A 24,983-nucleotide genomic window follows, 5' to 3' on the forward strand; every position below is an offset into this window, starting at 1 on the left:
GCCCAAGTCTATTGTGCCACAACGTTGTATCAGAATCTATAGCAGCTATTTGTTCTCCCCGCTCAACTGCAGCAATTGTTCCTGTACATTCATTTTTCTCTAAAACAATCAAAGTAGAAGGAACAATATGACCTGTACAAAGATATAGGGTGCCTACTTTCACCTCCTTGTCTCCATCTGATTTATCTCCTTCATTTTTCTTTCGATTCCATCAATCTTTCTTTTTGTGCCCTAGTTTCCCACAGTACCAACAATCGTTTGGTCCTCTCAGTTGAGACCTCCTCCCCTTTGAATTTCCTCTTGATTTCCCATGATTTCCAGAGTTACTTCCTGTCTCAGTCATTCTGCCCCTACTTTGTGCATTCAAAGCACTTCCTGATGTAGATCCACCTGAGGATTTCCTATGAGTTTCCTTTCTCAAAACAACACCGATCACATCATCATATTTTAGGTTACTAGATCCAGGAACATAATTACTCACCGCCATTACCAAGCCATTCCAGCTTTCAGGTAAAGAACCAAGCCATTCTAGCTTTTAGGCAAAGAACACAAAATCAAGAGAGCCCTAATTTCTTCATCAAAATTGATACCCACAGAAGATAATTGACTAGTAATAGTATTAAACTCATTTAAATGATCTGCAACAGATCCACGTTCTTCCATTTTCATATTAAATAAACGCTTCATGAGAAATACCTTGTTTGAAGCGAAGGGCTTTTCATACAGTGTTGCTAGGGTTTTCATCAAATCTTCTGTCGTCTTTTCTTTTGTAATATTAAATGCCACTGATGGTGCCAAGCATAAGTGTATGCTTCCGAGTGCTTTTCTGTCCAAAAGATCCCATTCAGCCTCTGACATAGTTCCCTGATTCTTGGCTTTGCCTTCCAACGACTTCCATAAATCCTTCTGATATAGATAGTATTCCATTTGCATCTTCCATAACTGGAAGTTCTTCCCATTAAACCTATCAACCCTTAGCTTACCCTCATCTGCCATCGCTCCCACTCAACCGTGAGACTCCCACTTAACCATGAGACTTTCCTACAAAGGATAACTGAAAGACAACCTCACTTTTATACCACTTGTTAGGATAAGCCATAGATAGAAATAAAAATTACATGCAAATATAACCAATAACAAAAATAATAGATCACACAAAAATGAACATAAGGCATCGAGATTTAATGTGGTTCACCTAATCCTTGGGGTACGTCCACCAAACAACAAGTCCGATCTTATTACAATCCAGTAATTACAACCTGATTACAATCCGTAATCCCTTACAACTCAATACTGCTGCAAGAAGCAATTTCACATCACAACATAATAAAAATACCTAACCCTAAACCCTTTTATACAAGTATTTTATCCATTTTAGGGTTACAACATGTCGGCCACATGTTGACCATAATATGTCAGCCACATGTCAGCCATAATTATGAAGTATGTACAGTACTTTCCCGATCAGTTACCATAATCTAACACAAATTCCAATCTATCATATCATGCGAATCTACTATAGGCAACACCCTAGAGGGCTCTTCCTTATCCATACCCATGCTCAGCCTTGGTCAATCCCCCACAATGGGATCAGACTAGGCTCACTCGCTGATCTGCACAATGACCAACTCTCGCTCGACGTACACTCAGAACCAACGAATCAGAGTCTGTGAAAATCAAATGTTACCCTCCCCACACTAAACTAGAAGCTCCCCCCCCCTACGCACACCCAAGAATGATGATGAAGAGCTAGGGCACGGTTGCCCTAGCTTAGCGAACAACTGCAGACGCACGACCTCCCATATCGATCATCATTTCCAAAAACAAAACTAATTTAAAAATAAATTAAAATAATTTAATAACTAAAACCTAAATTGATTTCAAAAATTAAAAGTTAAATAAATAGGAAAAAATATAAGTTAAAAGTGGAGATAACAACTAAGTGCATAGATTTTTATGTCTTCCAATAAGTTTAAATTAGTCCAAAACAACTACTAATTTTTATTATTTAAAAAAACTATAGTTAAAAGGGGATTGACGTAAAAATTGGTCGAAAAATAAAATCTGGCAAGGGCTGACAATTTCCTAGCCTAAAAATTAATTTTACAAGAACAAAGTTCCCACACATAGCCTATCAGCTAAATAACTAATTCTTTTGAGAGTGTGACTAACCTTTAAGTGGATTTCAGTTAAATTCAATTATATGAATATTCTAATGAGAATAGAAATACAATTCTATTAAATTTTTAATGTGGATTCCAAAGTATAGTTTGTTTTTTATTAATTAAGTAGTCTACATGAGGGGTTGAGCCTTATAAGCTCAAGGGTGGAAGGCGAAAATTCATACCATCAATGAGCCCATTATAGAAACAACAAAGATGAGAAAGAAGATAATACACCAAGCAAAAAGGCTCAATCCTAAAAAGAAAGACAAGCTCATGCCACAAAAGAAGAAGAGCAAGGGTTCTTTCTACACTATTGGACAACTGTCGAAGTGATACTATCCCAAGGCTCCCCAACAAAGGAGACTTGTCTAGGGAAATTGGCAATACAATAGCCATACTCCCATAGAAGCTAATCAACATCATTGAAAACTTGGTTCATAAAAGAAGAGAAAGTAGAGGAGAAGAGGGATCCTCATGCCTAGAGGGTGTTGCGACAAAAAACTCAAGGGCAAAAATGAAAGTTTTATAGGAGAAAAATCCAAATTAGCAACAAAATCCTACCTCAAATCTACAAAATAGGCATTATTAATATTTTTGTGGGGATTTCATGTTCATCAATAGCCTTTGAATCCTTAGAGGAGGAATTAGGGAGGTAATTTGAAACATAAATTGTCAAATGATCATTGCTTGTAGTCTTCCACCAAGTAGAAATGCATTTTCAACATACAAGAGCACAATTAGTAATCATGTGCCCTATAGAGAAGTAACAATGGCAATAGAAGGGAAGGCCCTTGTGATCCAACACTTGACTCCATAGCCTTTCTTCAACCATGAGCACCACATCCCCTTCAAGTGGTTGAGAGATCCATATCAACCAAAATACAAGCCAAAATAGAATAGCCCATAGTATCCATAGCTTCAACTAGATTCAAGTAACTGACAAGGGAGTTCACAATGGCATGAAAGAAAGACATCTCCTAGAAGTGGAGTGGGAGTTTTAGAAGGTGATCCCACACTAAATGTGCTTTGAGTGGACTAGTAAGAGAGCTGAATGAAACTATCCAGGGCAGAAAGGGAATGATTTCCCCAAACCCACAAGTTGTTCAAGACCAAATCATGATCCTTAGAAGAAGAAAATGAAAAACTAAAAATCCTTAAGAAAAAGGGTAGAGCTCAATGTCACTTGAGGCTAATGGCCTTCGAGAGTTGGTTACCCAACAATGTAGATCCAAAAGAGATGGACAAAGACCTATATATCTACCAACCAACCCATGATTTTGGTAGAAATCCACATTCCCCATCAGTTCAAGGCTACATACCACCATATATGAGGTCTTGGCACAAAAAATGACTTGATATTTCACCTTTGAAGGGATAGTAGCAAAATATCTGGCAACACAAGATTAGCTCCTTGTATTAGTAACAACAGATTTTGGGTGGGGAGCACCTCCCTTGTCCACTCTAGGACTAGATCCACCAACACTATTAGCTAAAATAGTAGAGATAGCTACAAGACCAAGGCTAGCACCCAAAAGAAAGGGTCTAAGAGTGTCATCGTGAGCCTAACTCATAATAAAAGGAGCTCCCACAAATGGCAATAGCCTAGCACCTAGTCCCTAGAGACATCAATGGCCAAAAAAGTAGTGTCTTACAAAATCAACAAACCAACACTCATCATAGGCACAAATGAAGTGAGAATGTTGAAAAATCCTATTGAGAAGGAAGTAAAGATGTTAGAGGAAAGATAAGATATTGTATCTCAAAAATTTTCTACTATATCTTATGTGTTTCTAAAGTATAGTTTTTTATAGAAGGAATTGAATCTTGTTCAACGGAAAATAGGAAAATGAATTGTTGATACAAATCTATGATCGAGAGCCACTTTGCTAGAAATTTTAAAGGGTGTCAAGATTAATTATTGTGAAAGGAGTTACTCCTTGCCACCTATCTTATGAAGGGGATATCAAATCTTGGAAGGATCCAATTCTTGTTTGGTTTTGCTTATTTTTCTCTGGAAAAATGGTGTTCTATTTTAAACTATTTTGTTTGTTCTTATGATGAGTTTTAGCTTCATTCTATGATTATCCTTCTACGAATAATTTTGTCCTTCAATTATCTTGGCTCTAAAATCTTTCTGCATCAATTTAACTCTATTCTATAGAATAGATACATTTGGAGCTTGGGATTTTATGATTTTTCTCGGTCTCTGGATATGTTTTTACTTTGCAATAGAAAGAAAACACATAATAAATACAAATGGTGGCAAACATTCTTGATCTTTCAAATGGAGATATTCAAACATATATCATACTTGTTTTTGGCATTTGAGGAAGTTGACAATGAGATTGGTAATGGTATGGTGTTGTCATTTCTGGCAACAAGATTGTGGTATTGTAACAAGGTTAGATGGATGGGTGCAAATCAATTTTGCTAACAAAATTAAGGAGTAATTAATAAAGTGGTGAAGTGAGAGTTAGGTTATGAATTATGGTGCACAATCATGTACATAGTTTATAGAAGTGTTTATTATGCTATATCTATGATTGCACATATTCATGATAATTTTGGTACAAGTTACAACCAATTTGATGAAGGTTTGCAATTGGTTCACAATGCAAGAACATGAACAAGAATACATAATAAAATTTGATTAGTATGATCTATGAAAATGGAATCATGTGTTGTGATTGAAGGTACTTGATCTCTAAGATCTTATTGAGTTTCTATTTCAACCACACGAAGATTGGTTATTGATGGTAAGAGTTATAGGAATTCAATCCTATGACATCAAAGAAATGAAGAACAATATAGAACAATCAGTTGGATTCCTGATCGATAAAGGAAGATCAACATGTAAGGCTGATTGAAGGTTTAAGGACATGTGATGACATGGAATATTAGTTATAGTTCTTATTGTTCAATATGATCAATAATCCATGATAGAGGTGAATGAACCTAGGGAAGTGTAATATGTTTTGAATCTTGTTGTCAAATCGATATGCGATTGGATCTTGATGTTGGTGTGAGATGGAGAACAATTTAAAATTTCTTGGAGGACTTCTAAGGAGGGAAATTTTAATTTCATATGAAGTGTTGATGTAGTGAAGAACCCTAATTTATGAAATACAGTACTATCATTTTACATATGAAAGAAAAGGAGAAGAATGCAAAGATCATGTGTGCGGTGGTGACATTTCATGAATCAAGAGGTGTGATTCATAAGAGAAGTGTGTCTTTATGTGAGGAAGAAGTGTGAGATTAATTAGATCTATACAAGCAAGGTGGATCCTAGATGGAAATCTCTTAACTAGGTGGCTCCTAATAAGGTTAATTTTTAATAGGACTTATTGTAAGCTCCTAACAGAGCTCAGCTCTTAGCCAGACATACTTCAAAAGAGTGCATTCATATTTATGGGCATCAATTCCATCATGGTTTTCACCCATATTAGGTTTCCACAAGAAAAATCCTTTTGTTATGTGTTAAACTTGTGTGGATAGTTATTTCTTGTTGCATGTTCTATTGCAAGTAAAATTTCTTTATTATATGTACACAGTGAAGTTTTGAAGGAAATTTTTTATCACATCGATATACAACATATTTTGCATAATATGAAAATAAATTCTACATCATCATAATTGTTATTGTAAATACAATATGAAGGGACAAAATAGAGGATTGAGAAATGTTACATGTGGCAAATTTAATTCTGGTCTCTTTTTTTAATGGTATGTAAGTTTGTCAAAACTATTTTTTCCAATGATAGTTATTAGTCATTATAATTAGTTAACATCTTGTATTAGATTGAAATACTCTTTTTGAAAATAATTATCAAGTCTCCAGGGCATGTAGTAATGTTTTTTGCTTTCTCTAGATTTCTCCCGTAGGAAAATCTAAGCTAAAAGGGATAGGTGATGAACAAGAATATCATAAGATTATATCTAAACCCAAGAGTGGGCAGACCCTTGAAAATTTTGTATGACTTGTGAGGGTCGATACCATCAAGACATGATTGTTTGAACCTATAAGAATTTGGCTTAGGCCAGAATTCACCCAAGAACTAAAGAACTGAACACAAGCACACAGTAGACCAAAATAGACAGAGTATGATCAGAATGACGATATTCATTCAATAATTGGTTGAGAGTACACTAGGAGTGCCTGAATATAAAGGTCTCAAGAGAGCTTCTAGAATGCATAGAAGTTAGCATCATGATATGTCATACAACCAGGCACATTTCCACCAGATATGGATTATCCTCCATTAAGCATGGGATTAAGTGCGATGATGTGAGGATAAGCCTACAATGGTGTAGCATGCAAATCAGTGGTGTAGACAACATGTGCTAAATGAGGAGTTCGGATAACTGTCTTGTCATCATGACAACTCAGTGAATGATGCATACTCCTATGTTGTAGACACCATGTGCATAATTAGAGTTGCATAACTCAATGAGAGTTCACAAACTCCTAAGTGTCTCACTAAAATAATAATAAAATAATGCAAAATAATAAAATAATGCATTAACCTAAGTAAAACTTAAGTAAGTGTAATAAGTAAATACTTATTTACACCAACAGAACCCTCTGGTCAGAATGTCTATGGAATGAGATTGGTGGTGACATTGAATGCATAAGATATGTGCTTTTTTTAAATTTAAAACCTTTTACAAGGTGGTACTATGTTATAAATATTACATGTCATTCATTAGAACCAATAGTGCAACATTTAGCAAGGAAGGTCACCTATTAGGTAATAATGTCTTAGGTCAACTGACTACAATGATTGTGGGTTCTACACCAAGTCTTGGAGGGAAATAAAATGAATACCCTGACCATGTACCTTGGGAAGGGATGGGATATTGTCTTAATAAGACATATAGGTAATATTTTGTGACCCCTAATGATATTGTTTCACCCTAGATGTTCCAACTTTTCAGAAGATCCAAGTGACTCAATCAACATGATCGAGTTCAACTCAGTTCGAGTTTCTATTTAAGAATTTTTTTTTCTTAACAAGTGAATTGAATAAGTTAGTCTATTTCAATTTCATATGAAATTATTTAATAACTATAACTTGGAATTTAATTTTTTCTTTTCAAGTTCTTAGATAAATGAAAGTTAACTGTAATTCATTTTAATTTTTTTTTCAATAATTAGTGTTTAATATCTATTTTTCTATGTTCATAGAATTTGGATGTTACACATGGCACCAAACCCATCAAGTTCCATATTGCACTTGGAGGCTCATTTCTTGTATGCTTAGACAACTAAAAACTATTGTTGGTGATTCAAAGAATGTGTATATGATGCACCCTCATAAGGAAGTAAAATATTCGACTATAGTGCAACCATGGATGTTTTGTGCTAGATATGACCTCTTTAGAGTGACACCATTGGGAGATCGTGAGACTTTAGCTCATTATATTCATTAATTATATAAGAAAATATGTAGATGGTCATCTTTGGATAAGGATGTCTCTAAGAAACTAGTAGAAGAAACTAAGGAAGTCAAGCTTGAGGAACTCCTTGTTTAGAGCGTGGGATCTAATAAGCCTTCTAGATGTGGAGTGCCTAGCCTATATAGCATCTCATCCCTTTCAAGTTTAAAAATTAGGAGGAACCTATCACTAATTATAATGGCTCTTGAAATGAGCACCATTAAAACCATTTTTATCTATCAAGAATAAAATTAATGTAATCAATCTACATTGAAATTAATGAGAAATTTGTTGCCTATGCATATATTTCTTCTAACTCATGTATTTTAATTCTTGTAATAAATAAATGGAAGAATGAGTTAATAATAAGTAATTAATTAAACATTATTTCTATTATATTAGATGATATAATAAATTAAAAATGAGAAAAAATCTATGCATTCTTTTGAAGAAAATGAAGATGCCAATAGTCTAATAGGAAAGATGGATCAACTTCTTAAGATGATGGTTGACACTCAAAATCATGTTCTTAGTTTACAAAGGAAGGTAGATGGATCAACTAGGTCCCTAGAAGATGCAAAGGAGTCTCATTCTTGAGAATCAACACTCACAACTCCAAACACACTCAACAAAGTCATCCCTGAAAAGATTACTTTGAAGAGTTAAACGAAGCTAAAGGATAGTGCGAGTTGGCTAAGGAATTGTCATCCAACATGCATAAATTGAAAACCCCTAAAATTTCATGATCCATGTTATGGGATGCCATAGAGGAATAAATTATAAAAATGGAAAAATAAATTGAAATGTGACACTACTAAAAAAAATCTAAGACCGCTTGGAGGGAATTTTAGCTAGGAGGAGAGGTAATCACATGGTGGGAGAAAAAGAGTATGGAAATCAAAATCAAAATAACCAAGATTAAATTGGAGTAGTTTGTTAATATTTTTATGTAGAGGTGGCTACCCTAGTTACCATATTTCTAGAAATTCAAATAATTTTAGGACTTTGGCATGGAACCATGCCTGTTTATGAGTACTAGAAGAAGTTTTCTATACTCCTCAAGTATATACCTCGATAACAACTAGATGGACATTTTCATGTGATTTATTTTTTATGATGGAGCTTAACCATCACACTAAAGGGTTAATAGATGTGTTGGTTCCTCACACTATAAAAAAATCTTATGAAAGAACAATATGTTAGGAATAGAAAATCAAATATGGTAATGCTTCTAGAGATGAGGGAAACAAAAATCTGGATGACAACATAATTCATAATCCTTTAAAATAAAAATGTCCAAAGGGAACAAATCATACTTCAAGAAGGAAAAGAGAGGGTAGAATTAATATAAGAAGGAAGGTAATGTGGTTTCTAAAAATATCGAGAAGAAAGGACTAGTAGGAGGATTTTTTACTCGTGGTAAGGACCACCATGCTAATAAGTCCCCTATGAAGATGCTTGGAAACCAAACCCATAAGAATCATTTACCAACACAATCGATAAAATTGCATGAAAGGATTCATGTCTCTATAGATAAAAAGAAAGTTGATGACCATATCAGCTTGATAGAAACTACAAGTACTCTTTATGTAAATTCCATTTGCATACTTATTCACACTAGAGAAATAAAATGTTTTATATCTACTAGAATATTGAATAATTTTGTTAAAAAAATGGAGTTTTAGAAAAAACAAAAGAAGAATTTATAAATAGTTGTACACACACAACATGAAATGTAACAACATATAGAAGAAGAGAGATACAAAAAGATGAATGTCACAATAGATTAATTTCTTTATCACCTTTTTCCAATTGAGAAAAAAAGGCCATTTAAAGAAATATACAAATAACATATAACATGAAAAAGTTCCCTATGTTTGAAGATACAAACATGGTCTTAGAGAAGGCCAACATTGATTTCAAGAAGAGGCTGGAGAGTTTGGAGACCAGAATGGGTAACATTGAAAAAATTATTAAGAAGATGGTTGAGCAAAATAGTAACATATTGAAGATAGTGGCGGATAATGTGAGTAGTCTTTTGAAAAAGGTTGAGTAGGATAAAGGGCAAGATTCACCTATTGCGACTGACAACCAAGGACCAAGTAAGCCACAAGGGCTCATTCCAAGAAGGTTGGGGATGAAAGTAGGGTGGAGGAAATGAAGGCTACTACGAAGAACATGCACATTCTAGTGTATAAGGCTGCTAACTTGCTACAGACTACATAGCTGTCTGGATGCTGGTTTTTTGCTATCCTTTTGTTGTTTCTTTTAGCTTTGTTTTTGGGTGGCCTCCTACTTTTTGTTGGTTTTTGTTCTCTATGAGGCCTATTAGTTTGTGTTCTAGGTGGTTTGAATTTCTCTATTTCATTTCAAACTTCTCTTGTTATATTGTTAATACTTCTTGATACTTTTTTAAAGGTTTCAGGTCCTTTAAAAGCTGTTTTTACTTAATTAAAATATGAAACACATAATAGATAAGGTATATGATCCACCAAACATAAGTTAATCAATCATATTTCCTATACCCATCTTAGTATATAGTATTTAGAGAAGGTGAGAAACATGTAAGAGGAGCAACATCAAGAATAGTAGATGAAACAATAGTTAGTTCCTAATAGGGACCATGCTATAAAGATGAGTTACTTTGTTCTTCATTAAGACTATTAGATAACTATTGTGAAAATATAGCTAGTGAATCATGATTGAAATCAATATTCTCATACTTATAATCATAATCACCAAATATAGACATCATTTTTATTTTCATCAAAAGAATCATCACCAAGAGTATCTTCTTCATCCAAATTAAGTGTAATAGAACCTAAGATATGAATAGAATTATCATGTTAGATTATTATCATATTTTTCAAGTTAACTTACTCTTTTGGTTCAAGATTAAGTTGGTTAAAAAGAATTAAAGCATCAATAGGTTTTTTGGTCAAAGAAACTAAAGCATCAATAGGTGTCTATGTGAATCATGATTTTAAGAAAAATATTGATGGGCTCCAACACAACATTTATAGAAACAATCATGAGTATAATGACTACATTTAGTTTTTTTATAAGTTGGGTTTGGTTTAGGATAAATCACCAAAATACTCTTTCTTCTTTAGGAGGAAGAATAGAAGGAACCAAATTAGGTCAAGAGATACTATTGGATGAATATTAGAATGATATTTGAGGCAGAAAAACAAACATTTATAAGAGGTGTACAATGAAGTCCAAGTCCAAGGAAAGGTGATGAAACACTCTCAATATCTCTAAGTTTACATTTTTTAAGATTATGTAGTTTTGATATGATTGGAAGAGATTATTTGTACAAGGTTTTGTTTGTTGAGGCATAGTGTTGGGCTCAGAATGGTTTTGACAATTGAATGTCAACACAGTTAACCAATTTTCACTTAGAAGCCGAGTACTCTATATATGCCAAGCCATACTATGTGCTGAGCAAGATAGAACTACAACAGGTGCCGAGTGATCTTCAGGTGCCGATCAATCTTTAGGTGCTGAGTGACTTTACGTGCTGAGTGAACCATATGAGCTGAGTGATATGTAGGTGCTGAGTCATAGTTGATGTCGAGAAAGCCAAAATGCAATAGGTTCCAAGAAAACTAGAATCATATATGTGCTGAGCACTGGTAATCCAGTATGTGCCGAGTAACACAAAATCAACATATGAGTTTGTGCCTTCACAAACTCAGATGTAAACTATTTTTTGAGCCAATATAGAAGAATATCGAAGGATATTAAGGATAAGAATGAATCTTTTATATTTCTTATACAATTAGCATGAAACCAATAAGAAAAATGGAGAAGGCATGCAACCAATAAGAAAAGTGCAAGGAATGAGTAGGAAATAAAGATTCAATATGGATTGTAGATCCATACCTAACCCTAAGTTTTCAAAATCTTTAAAAGGAGGAAAAAACCCCATTGTATGTGTGGATGAGAGTAGAGTATGGATAAACTATAACAAAATTTAGTGGGGAATGTGAAAGACTTAGAGGAACAGAGCAACATTGCAGTATTCAATTGATCAGAATAGAGCAAGGGCATCAAATAGATATCAGATCTTAGAGGATCAAGATTAGAGAGAGCAAATCAAGTACCTAAATTAAGTAATTAAGGATTGTAGTCTATCAAGTTTATCAATCTAATACTCTCTAGCAATTGTATTAGAAGGAAAATCCTATGTTAATAGGTTAGCTTAATAGCTAGGTTGTAGATCCTTTGAAAAGGTGATAAAATCCTTTAATAAGGTGACACTTCATGTAAAGTGTTTGTAAATCCTTTAAATAGGTCACTATTGATATAGTGTAAAGCCTTTAATAGGGCAGACCATCAAAAGTGGTCAAACATTATTGCTACAATGATTTTGTGGGTATCATCCCTACCCCAGTTTTACCTTCTCATTTTGGAGAGTTTTTGGGTTACCAAATTTGGTGTTATGTGTTGTGATATATGTGTTTACTTTATGGTTTTTTGATATGTTTACATGCATGCAATTTATTTTCAATTAAAAGTTTTTAAGGTTAAATTGTGATAATTTTGATTCATCCCCCCTCTCAAAAGTATTCTTCCCATTTGATTATTCCAACAATTGGTATCAGAGCTCGGTTCTCACAAGGAAAAGCCTAAAAACTTAGAGAAAATATTTGAAGATGGAAGTCTTTAAAATTGGGAAGATTATAGAGAATTAGGTGATTGATGTACACCTCGCCCTACACAACTTGGAGGAAGCCAGAGAAGAATTAAGAAAATCCCTGAAAAGTAAGAAGGATATAGCCATAGCTGAAAATGACACACACTACAAGGAGATTGATACCACAAAAGTATTTGCTAATGGAGATTCCAAAGAGTTTGATGCAGCAATAGAAAATTTGATGGAGAAGAATAGAGCTCAAGTAGAAGAAATCAAAATACTCAATCTTGAACAAGAATCACAAGCCATAATGCTTTGTGAAGTAACTGAATAGAAGAAAAGAGCCACTGAAGAAAGGTTATGCTAGAGGATGACTAAAGAAATCTTACCAATAGATTGGAGGAGAAGACAACTGAGTTTGAAAGAATCTCAAACATGCAGCTAGACACCTTAAGTCAAATGATGAATGCACATCATGAGCTGAATATGAAAGACATTAAGATCTCTACACTGAAGTTACAAAATGAACAACTGCAAAATGACCTAAAAAGAGAGAAGGAAGTTGCAGAAAGCTTCAACAAACCCAATGAGGCTATCAAGTACTTTGAGTAGTTATTGAAATCACCAAGGGCCAGTAATGATACTTTAGGACTTGGTTACACCAACATTGAACAAGGAGAATCATCTAAAACTGTAGAAGAAAGGAGCAACAAAGGTAAGAACACTGAACCCACTTGTCATTTCTGTGGTAAAAAGGGACATACTTCTAATGTATGCAAGAGCAAGAATGCCCATCAGCATGATGAGCCTAAGAATGCAAGCTACTGTCACAAGTGCAAGAAGCAAGGACATCAAGCTCATGAATGTAGGAGTAGGACTATCAGGACACCAAAATTTGAAGGTCACTACTACAATTGCAAGAAGTATGGACATAGAACATTTGAGTGTAGAACAAAGCCTATGTGGACATCAAATTAGGAAACAAGAGAAAGTAACCATAGTCATCACTGCAATTGGGACTATAACACTAGGTATAACTTTCATTACTATCAAGAATATGGACACATTCTTGAAAACTACATAAGGACACATTTCAAAGGGAACTAGAATAGATGGTTAAGTCAAACCACATGTTTTAGTTGCTTGAAGACTGGTCATATCAGCAGGAATTTTCCAACAAAATCAAAGGCACCCAAGTTAGAAGTTAACAATGGAAAAGAGAAGGTAGATGTTGAACACATTAAAGGACAAATGAAAAAGACTTGGAAGAAGAAAGATGAATGTACCTCATCAAATGAAGGGATCACTTCACCTAATAGGTCAAGTGGTCACACCTCATCCAACTAAGCATGGATAGATGTATGGGATTGATATACAAAGCTACATCATACATCAGTTCCAAGATAAACAAGCACTAAAAAAGAAAAAATCAACATGATTAGAGATGAAAAAGTTAAAATTCAAGGTTTTCACTAGTGCTGCCAAGTTGTCCTTAGATGTTGAGTAAATTTTAGTGTATGTCAAGTAGTTAGTTACAACCGAGTTGAAAATAGAAGCCGAGCAAAGAATAAATTTGGTTGGAGTCGAGTAAAAGAAAACCAATAGAAGCTGAGTTATGTTGAAATCTTTAAGAGCTGAGTGTATAGTTGTATGTACTAAGCATTTAATGCTATGTTTTGAAAAGTATAAGGTTAAACTTTTGATTATTTCTTATCATTTGAATGTAGAGCAAGAATGAGAAGAGCACAAAAGTGATTGAAGAACAATATTGAAGCAATTTGCATGAATTTCAACAAGATTCAACATCATTTTCATTGATCTAAGGTATTCTTTAAGTGATGAGTTATATAGTCATAAAGTTTTATATCTTTTGAAACCCTAGGTTTACTAAATGGCATCTAGTTCTAAAAACCCTAAGGAAAAGGAAGGTTTTGAGGTTCAGTTGGTTAGTAATGAGGTTAAACAACTAGATTTTAGGCCAATTTGAGAGGTTACTTATAAAAATGACCTTGTCGGTGCACTCTCCATTATTCCACCCAAAGTCATAATTGCATTCCTTCACACCATCAAATTTTTCATAACTTAGGACCACTACAAGTTCAATCATCATTTGATTGCACTCCTGGTTCTCTTTCAATTATTTTTCTATCATAGGTTTAGACACCTCAATGTATTCATTGTCTAGGTAGTAAGATGTGGAAAATCTACTACCAGATAAGTGAAATCTCATTAGCCATGCTAGGAAGTTCTTGTTGTTCAACTTAGGTATCTCTCTCTTTTACATCCTAATCTTTGGCTTGAGTTCCTTCAAACTTTCCCAACTCGCACCAAAGCTTTAACACCAATTATTATAACAATTTAAAATAAATGAGAGTTGGGAGGGGGGGTGAATCAATTAACCTTAGGTCTACATGTACCAATTAAACTTTTACTAACTTCAAAAAACTTAATCAAACTCATATACTCACTTGATCTATATAGCATATCATCAATAATTTAAATTTTCATGCAATTACTTAACTCTCTCTTTCTATGTATGATGACTTCTAGTAAAAAAAACTATTGTAAAATATAGCATGTATAATAATAACATCCACACATGAAAATAAAAATTTGGCACCAAGATTTAATGTGGAAATCCCATTTGGGAAAAACCACCAAGTAACATGCTACCAATTTTCCACTCTTTTGAAGTGAGCTTGGTTAGAGCCAACCCTATTAAAAATTATATTGCTATTAAATGTGACCTTGTTAAATGATTCAATTTCCCTATTAGGAGTGACCTTCTTATAGGACTTTGGATCATTTCATTAGAATGTCACCTTGATTAAAGGATTCACTAAATGATTGTTAGGTCAACCTTGATTAAAGGATCTTAACTAATATAATGATTAGAATTTAATAATAGGTTTGATCTATAAAGTAAAACTTAGTTTGAAAATTCATATCTCTATTCACTCATTTACTAGTTCATTGATTGGCCATCATTTACATCTCCATCATTGATCTTCTTGGCATCTCCTCAAGCAATCACTCTTCACCAAACTCTTCACACTTCACATTTGTTGTTCTTCTCTTTCACAAATTCTCCTTAAGATTTCCAATCAATAATGAACCAACCTTAGAAAAAATCTTTTATGCATATTTAAATAAGTAATTTTGTTCTTTTTCTACTCAAACATCATGGTTGATCTTAGTGTTAGGTCAGATTCATCAAATCCTTCCATCTTTTTGTTCTCCTTCTTCTAAGAACTTTTGATAAAATATTTTCCTTCGATCACTTAAAAAAATCTCCTCATACATTAAATACACCATCTCATCAATTCTTGTCTTCCACACACTTTGAATAATTTAAAATTCCAACCGTGTCAGCCTCAAATTCAAATCTTTCTCAAACTGTAACTTTTATTGTCACTCAACTATCACAATGTTCTTTGATGGGTCATCATTATGTAGCTTGATATACACTATACTTTATCACTCTACATCAATAGGATCACTCAGCCATTACTATGTTTGGTCTCTACCAAAACTTCTTCATACATTTTCTCAACAATAACTAAAACTTGGGTTGAATTATTTTGTTTGGCTACTAAATAAGTTCTTTAGTTTTCTACTTCATCTCCTTAATTGACTATGTAATACTAATGAAATCATGTTTTTGGTTGACTTAATAATTTTTTCTCCTTTTGATTGTGAAATATCTCCAAGTCAATACGTTGATGGACAAGGGTTTTGAAAACCAAATCCATTCATTATAACAAGCTTTAACCAATTTCAACTAAAACTCACCCAAGAAACCAATGATCCTTGCATGGTACTTAATGCATATAATTTGCTAAGAATGATCATCTTTGAATCCCAACCTAATAGTCATCATCATAAATTTTTGTTCATAATTCTTGTATGTAGATTTTTTCAAGACAAATTCCTTTAGACATTTTGATTGAGGATTACCTTTATCTTTTATCAAAGACTACTTCAAATGGATCACATATTGGGAATAGTATCAAGAAACACATAGATTCCTTGACTCAAAACATAAAAAATAACCAAAAGATAAAAACCAAAATTAAAAAGACAAAATTAGGCACTATAGTATATGTGTATAAATTTCCACACATTAGGATCTAAAAAAATGCTTAAGTAATTTCCCATCATCATGAGATAGAACCAACTCTCTATCTAATGTCCCAATCCTAAATGTGTATTCTCCTAAGATTTCTACAATCTTGTATAATCAAATCCATAATCATTAGAACTTAGTATCATTGTTTGAATTTTATTTCATCTTGTCCTACATAAGGACTAATTTAGAAATCCTAAAAGATCTCACAATGAATTGTCTCTCAAAGTAACACTCAACAATAGGTTGGTTCTTGGAAAAATGTTCTAAGGCCATAATTCTTGTCGCATCTAGATCCAATAGATTTATCAACCTCAATTTAAACCTAACCTCATCCTCAATACAACCTTTCATAAATTTCAACATAGAAAATTTAAAATTCATAGGAAAGATTGACTTTAGACCATAAACCAATTACAAGTAAGGAGATGTGCCTAATGTATTCTTGATCCTTGATTGATTTTCATCACATATTTTAATTGAGAGTGACAATATTTAGTGTTTGGTCAAGCACACACTTAGTGATAGTGAATACTTTTTTATGAGTGCAATCAACCACACCATTTTATTGTGGGTAATAATTAAAGGACAATTTAATTATTACATGATCCTCGAAAGACCATTATGTAAGAACTGCTAAAGAAAAAGAAGTCTTGTTATCACATACTCGAAAAAAAGACATTCAAAACCTCATGAAAAATTTCTCCTCTAAGAAGCCAATGATGATTTGAGTAGTGCAATTATAGAAAGCTTCTACATCACTCCATCTTGTGCAAATAATTATGGTTATAAGAATGTACCTAGGTCTAATAGATAGGTCCAATGAAATTGAAACCCTATTTTGAGAAAATATGCACCTCATACACTAGTTATTTTGGTATTTCCATATTTATCTTTGCTTTCACTTGTTTGACATATGCAACAAGAATGAAATGCTTGCGTGTAAACTTAAAAAACGTAGGAAAGTAATATTTAGACCTCAAAATTTGATGTTCTATCACTTCAAAAGACTAATCTCCAATTCCATATCTATTATGAAAATCATGTAGCACATCCTTTTCTTTATCATGACTTAAGAACTTGAGGTATAAACCTTTATAATTAAATCTCTAGAACTATCTATTATTCAACATACATGAACCACACTTCATCTTCAAGGCATGTCTCTACGAACTGTTCAAACATTTAGGGAACCTATTTTGCAATGGATAATATAGTTTTTCCTGATACCAAAGATTTAAAATAATTCCATTAATGTATACATAAGAAACCAAACATTCTTTGGCATTCAAAATTAATATTCTCAAGCCTTGTCCTTAGAAAAGATTCTTACACTCAATTTAGATATTAAACTCCTAGACTTTAGTCATCCATTTCCATCTTCTTTTACCTAGCTCATTTTCCATGAGTAGGGACTTTAGTGCATAGTCATATATGATGCAAAATAAATCTCTCCTAAAAATTTAATGTCTAAACTTCTTAACAACCTTAACCAAGTTAAAATATTACTTTCCAAATTCAAGTAGTTTAGCTTAGTATTTTTCAAAGGACAAATCATAAAATAAATTGGTATATCATCCTCACTTTCATTGTTTGGTGCCAATAGTTTTTCACATAAATGATAAAAAAAAAAGAGTATACCTTTAATGTTGATGAATGATTAGGGATGAAAAATACAAGAGTAGTTACAATAGTTGTCTTAGTCTCTTCAAACTATTTCTTTACTGATACATTCCACTTAGTATTTGCATATTTCTTCAATATATCATTCATGAGATACACTATCTCAATAAAAATACTTATGATTTGAAATAAAAAATTGATCTTCCTAAATAAAGATTTAATTCCTTTTGATATTTTTATAGCATTAACTTCAAGATATATTTAACTCTCTTAGGATCAATTAAAATGCCAATCTAAAAAATATGCATCTTAGAAGTTTTCCCTTAGTAACCCCAAAAGAACACTTATTTTGATTCAATGATATACCATATTTATGGAACCTACTCAATATTTTCCTTAAATCATTAATGTGATTAGATCTTATTTTAGAAAATATCATATGCTCATCCATATATATCACAACACACTTATTCACCAATCTGTTGAAAGTGGAATCCATGGATCACTGGAAAGTAGTACCAATATTAATCAATCCAAAAGGCATATGCAAGTAAGTAAAAGTACTTCATTTTACTATGAATTCCCTTCTCAAATAATATTCTTCTTAAATAATCACTTGATTATATCTTGAGTACCCATCCATGAAGGATGTCATTTTGGGCTCATTAACAATTTGTAGTACTTCATCAAGAGACAATAGTGGGTAGTCATCCTCTTGTTAGGACCTATAAATGTTTCAAAAATCAACTTAAAATAGGATTTCATGATTATTTTTATGCACTAGTACCAAACTAGAAATCCAAGTAGAGTTTTGTATAAGAAATATTACTCTAGCATCAAGTAACTTTTTCACTTCTATATCAAAGGTTCATTGAACAAAATTACTATTTTTTGTCACTGACACAATGGTTTACCATTTAATTTTAGAATAATATTATGTGTAATAACATTGAGATTGTATATCTTGAGATCCTTATAACTCCATTCTATGACTTCCTTACATTCCTTCAGGAGCTAAATTATAGTGTCTCTTTATTGACATAAAATTTTTCTAGTCTTAACACACCTAGGATCCTCTTAAGTGTCCAATTTGTTGATTTGTGGTGATTGATCAGGAAAGTACTATACACCTTTCATAAGCCATGGGGTTTGAGGAATCACCCTATTTTTTTGGGGATGAATCATCAAGCATTTTAAAGTTGACTTATCAGTCATTTCCCAAGTTTGACTCATGAAGTATGTTTAGGGTTAACTTGTTAAGCCAATAAAAGTCATGTAATACTAGCTTAGGGTTAGGGTTTTCAAAATTCAATATCTAGCTTCTTGTAATGGTATTGAGCTATAAGGGATATTGACTTTTGAACTCCCTATTTGGTAGACATATCACATGGATTGGATGAACCATGTTAAATCCTTGTGTGTTATATTTTTAATGTATTCTTTATTCCTTTGTGATATTGGTTACATTTACATTTAATTGTTATTTTCTATCTAACTATTCCTAACAGTTAGTATCAAATCCAAATTTTTTTAGTTATCCTCTATAATCAAGTCTCATGATTGAGTAGGATTAATGGAAGATGAGCGTAAGCATAAGGTTGAGAAGTTTAATGGGAAGAACTATCAATTATGAAAAATTTAAATGGACTATCTTTATTAGAAGGATTTATGGTGGCCATTGGGAGGAGAAATCCAAGAAAGAACCAAATATGTAAGAGGAGGATTGAGATATTTACGACAAAAAGGAACTTGGAATTATTTATTTATGCCTAACACAATCAATGGCTTTTAGTATTACATAAGAAAAGACAAATGAAGACTTGATGGAAATCACACAAAAGTTCTAGAAAAATCCTTTTACTTTGAATAAGGTAAATCTCATGAAGTTTTTATTTAATATGAAGATGGTATAAGGTAGTTCTGTTGCTGATCATTTAAATGTGTTTAATGCAATTACTAGTCAATTATCTTCTATAAATGTCAATTTTTATAAAGGAATTAGGACTATGTTAATTTTGTGTTCTTTTCCTAAAAGATAGAATGGCTATAGGTGACTCTATTTCTGGTTCAAATATCCTAAAATTTTATATTTCTTTTGGTGTTATTTTGAGTGAGGAAATTCATAAGAAAATATCAGGTAGATCAACATTAAGCAACGTAATGAATGTAAAAAGTAGAAGTAGATTGACAAAGAGGGAAAATAATTTTGGAAATAATGAAAAATCAAGAGGAAAATCAAAGGGAAAGAGGTATCAATCCTAAGGGCCAACAGATTATTGGTATTGTGAGAAACAACATCAGAAGAAGAAAGATTGTTGGTCTCAAGAGTTTTCTAAAGAATACAATGGAAAACAAGATAGAGAAATTAGAGCTTGCACATACATATTTATGGGGACTAGCTCAAGTATCTTCCCTTGGTGGCTTTGTATTATGTTATATTTATTGGTGACACTATTATGAAAGCATGGATTTATTTCCTTAGAAATAAGTCTAATGTATTGGAAACTTTTAAAAAATGGAAAAAAATGGTTGAGAATGAAATTGGTAAAAGACAAAATTATTTTGAATTTAATAATGATGGTGTGTATTACAACAAATATTTTGAAGATTTTTGATCCACTAATGGTATTCATAGGCATAAAACTATTCCAAAGACTCCACAAGAAAATAGAGTGGTTGAACACATGGATATGAAAATAATGGAGCATGCAAGGAGTATGTAGTTGTACATTGGGCTACCCTTAAACATCTGAGAAAATAATTTTAATAATACTCTATATTTAATCAAGAGAGCCACATCTACTTTTTTGGGGTTTTTTTATTCCATATTAGGTTGCATGGAAATGTAAGAAGATGAGTTATTCTTTTATTAGAACATTTGATTGTGAAGAATTTTTACATATAGATTCTAAAATTACAACCAAGATAGAACCTTAATCTAAGAAATGTGTATTTTTTGGATATGACATTGATGAATTTGGCTATAGACTTTGGGATTTTAAAAATCATAAAATTATAAAAAGATGGATGTCATATTCAATTAGAATGTGTTCTACAAGATCTATTGTAGTAGCATGAGAAAACAAAAAAATGATTTTGTAGTACTTGATGCTACTCTAAAAGATGATGTTCTAGTGGTCCCTCATGCTTCGCAATAATAGAAACAAAAAATACCACAAATCCTAATTAATTTTAGATGATCGACAAGGCTAAGTAGATCTATAGAATGATTTTCTCATTTTTTGCTCTATTTTATTAATGGATGTAGGTAAACTAGAATGTTATGGTGAAGCGATGCAACTAGATACCAAGGTTTGATGGGAGAACTAATACATTTTTATTTGATGAGGGTTGGTCAATTTTTTGACTGCTAATGGTCAAAAAATTCCATTGCTATAATTTTGTTAAAATTTCAATGAAATCCAAGGCTATCTATATATCAAAGGACAATCCCATCAAAAATAAGTCCAATCTCTATTAGGAGGTGACAAAAAACCATAACTACCAACCATCAAAACTTCAACAATCATGAGTGGTTATCAATGAGCTTGCCATGCCATCGATGGTAGGCCTCACTGAAACATTGAAAAAGCGTCATCAAAATCCTAAGAGATTTTTATGACATTTCCATGTCATCAACAACAACTACCATTGATAGATCGACTAATGGTTGTTGAAACTTTGACGATATCCCTGGTTTGTAAATTTTTTCCTCATAAGAATCCTATTTGTTTAGTGATCCAAGGTAAGGCAATTATTGAGCTATGGGGAGTAAGTGTCCCTATTGATTTAAGAGTGGGGGAATAAATTATCTAGTTTGATAGGTGAGTGTTCTACATATTTAGTTGCTTATCATAAGTTTTTAAAAGTTAAGGATGCTATTAGGGTTTTAGTATCAGATATTAGTTCAAGGTTATGTCACAAATAACATCCTTAGGCTTAAAGTGAGTCAAGGGCTAAAGGGTCAAGGGTCTCCAATGATTGGATAAATGAAAAACTGTAATGTGGGTTGGTTGGGAGAGAGGGAAAGTTTCATTTTATTGTCTACATGCTGATAGTGATGGTAGTTGTCAATGGGAATTAAGCATGGAAAATAGTGTGTTTGAATAGCCCAAGGGTGTGGACATAGGGACATACAAGATGTCTCATGATGAGAGTGTGATAAAAAACTATGATTGAGATTAGAAGTTGGACCTTGAAATATGATCAATAGTTGATAGACTGATCAAAGTTTGAGTACTTGATGTTTAAGGAATTGAGTTTTGAAAAATGACATTGGTAAGGATAGATGATGTGAGAAGTTGTATCTAAAAAATTGTTGAGAATTTATCCTTATTTAAAAATTGTGTGTAATACCCACTTATAACCAACCAATCTATGCTTTGAGGGGTGCATCTCTTCGAATCCTTGTAAGATATAAGATGGGATTCAAACTTTTTTCAAGGGTCTATCAACTAGATATCTTTATATTACAATATTATCCTTTATAAATTACTACAATTAAAGTAGCCTTAATAAAATTCTATCCAATTAGAATAAGAAGGAGAATATCATTGTTTGATGTCCCTCATTCAACACCAAACATGTAATGAAACATCATTATGCAGGAATCTTAAATTTTTTTATTCATCAATACTTTCCTTCTAGATTCAAACCATGAATAGATTCAATCCTTACCTAGAATTACCCTCAAATGATGGAGAGATGCTTTCCTTACGCTACAATCTCAATTTCTTATTTAGTTCTACTGCTCGGTACCCTACAACCAAATACAATGAAATCATGATCAATTAACATTACAAAAATATGTTGAAAAGTTTTGAGATATATTCTAATTTTGTTGCATTGGTAAGTGTGCTATATGCATATTAGGATCTATAGTGTTATAACAACAACTTTAAGAAGACTAAGATCAACATGTTACCAATATGGTTGCAATTAGTACAGATCAATTTTAGTGAATGAAGGCATGACATGTTTCAACAAAGGAAACAAAACATTACTTTTAATAACATCAAAATGTAGAATGTAGCAATGGTAAAAATAAGGAAATCATTGATAGAACCACAATGTAAATAGTGAAGAATCATTATCTGTAGCTACTAAAGCATCCATAGGTATTTGGCTTCTCTCCCTCTCATCCAAAATAAGATTTAACCACTATAAATTGAGAATCCACGTGTAACAACGTTCCATATGTATGGACAGTAGGTGGAGTTGAAAAAATGCACCACTTTTACATTAATGACCTGTATAAAAAATTCAAACATGTTGCATTTTTCAGCTCCACCTGATGTTCTATGCATATCAATTGAGATTGCATATTAAACTAGGGCATCTTTTTGCATTTCCTGAAACCAATAGATTGACATAGTTAACATCTACTATCCCCATTAATTTGGTCCACTCAAGCATAATACTTTAATTTTTCTTTGAAACATAAATATTAAACAATATCCAACATATTACTTTCCAATTTCTCTTGAATATGTTCACTAACAATATCAACTCACAGATAGAAAATAAAGTGTATAATGCTAATGCAACGAAGAGTTTAAGTGTTGCTTCAATTACTTTAGCTAGCTATGAAATAGAAATCAAAGACAAACAAATTATCAATATTAACTGCAAGATTCTCAATAAGGTATGTAAAGTCATCATAGATTCTAGTTCCATTGATAATATAATCTTTGATGAAGAATTAACCAAGCTAAATCTGGAAAAAATACCTCACAATAACCCTTATCAAATCACTTTGTTGAAGAAGGGTTAGCATGTAATTGTTAATGGACAAGCTTGCATATATTTAAGCATTGTAAGGTATAAGGATAGGGTACTATGTGATGTGTTACCCATGGATGCATGTAATATCCTATTAGGTGGACCATGGAAATTTGATAGGGAAGCTATACATGATGGCAAGGAAAATGCATATACCTTCAAGACACGTGGGGTTACTTTCAAAATCTAGTCCTTGTTAGAAGAAGGGGAAAGCCAAACCATATGTCCTAATGTGTTACTTTTTGGAGAGAAGGAGTTTCTTGATACCTTAAAGGAAGGAGGAGGAATAGGATATGCCATAGTGGTCAAACTTAGAGAGGAGAAGAAAGAGGCCAAAAGTGATATACCCAAGGAAGTGCAAGATATCTTAAATCAATTTCAAGACATAGTGAGTGATGGATAACCAGAAACCAACTAATTTACCACCAAAGAGGTCCATAAGCCATCAAATAGACTTTATTCTAAGATCTTCTTTACCTAATAAGGCAGCTTATAAGATTATACCACAAAAAAATGAGGAGATTTCCAAACAAATTCAAGAGTTACTTGACCATAGACAAATTAGGAAGAGTATAAGCCCTTGTGTTGTTCCTACTATTTTAGCTCCTAAAAAGGGTGGAACATGGAGGTTATTTTGGTAAAAGCACAAACCTGTGTCACCCTTTTACAAAGGAAAAGGCTAACAAAAGTATAATTGTTCACCATCAATGACATAAAACTAGTATTGTCATCTAGAATTTGAAAATGAAGTAAACTAATGAAATGTGTAGAAATGTATGAAGTTTAGGATTATAATTTTAATAATTATTAGGAATAAGAAATGATATATTTTCATATTTTTTAATGATAACTTTTTAGTTGCTAAAAAATGTTAGAAATTAGGGGTCTAGTTCCCACCACAAAACTACATGGAAATAAACTTATTTACCTTTGATCTCATATTATGTTATAGACAACATATGTAGCTAGAACAATTAAAAAAGAGAGGCTTTAGACCTATATTTTCTCTTTTATAATGATTCAAACTTCAACTTATTCAAATTGATAGTTTTCATCTCCCACCACATTTTTCAAAATAATTCTATTCCAACCAAAAGAAAACTTATAGATTTTGAAAGAGGATTCTCTCCTCTAGAATGTCATATAATTTTTATTTTTTATTGATTTGATTTAATATTTTTTTCTTTCTCAAACTTGATATCTTCCC

The sequence above is a fragment of the Cupressus sempervirens genome, chromosome 4 (genome assembly GCF_028749045.1).
Source record: "Cupressus sempervirens isolate cs-2001-9-10 chromosome 4, ASM2874904v1, whole genome shotgun sequence".
Classification (NCBI taxonomy): domain Eukaryota; kingdom Viridiplantae; phylum Streptophyta; class Pinopsida; order Cupressales; family Cupressaceae; genus Cupressus; species Cupressus sempervirens.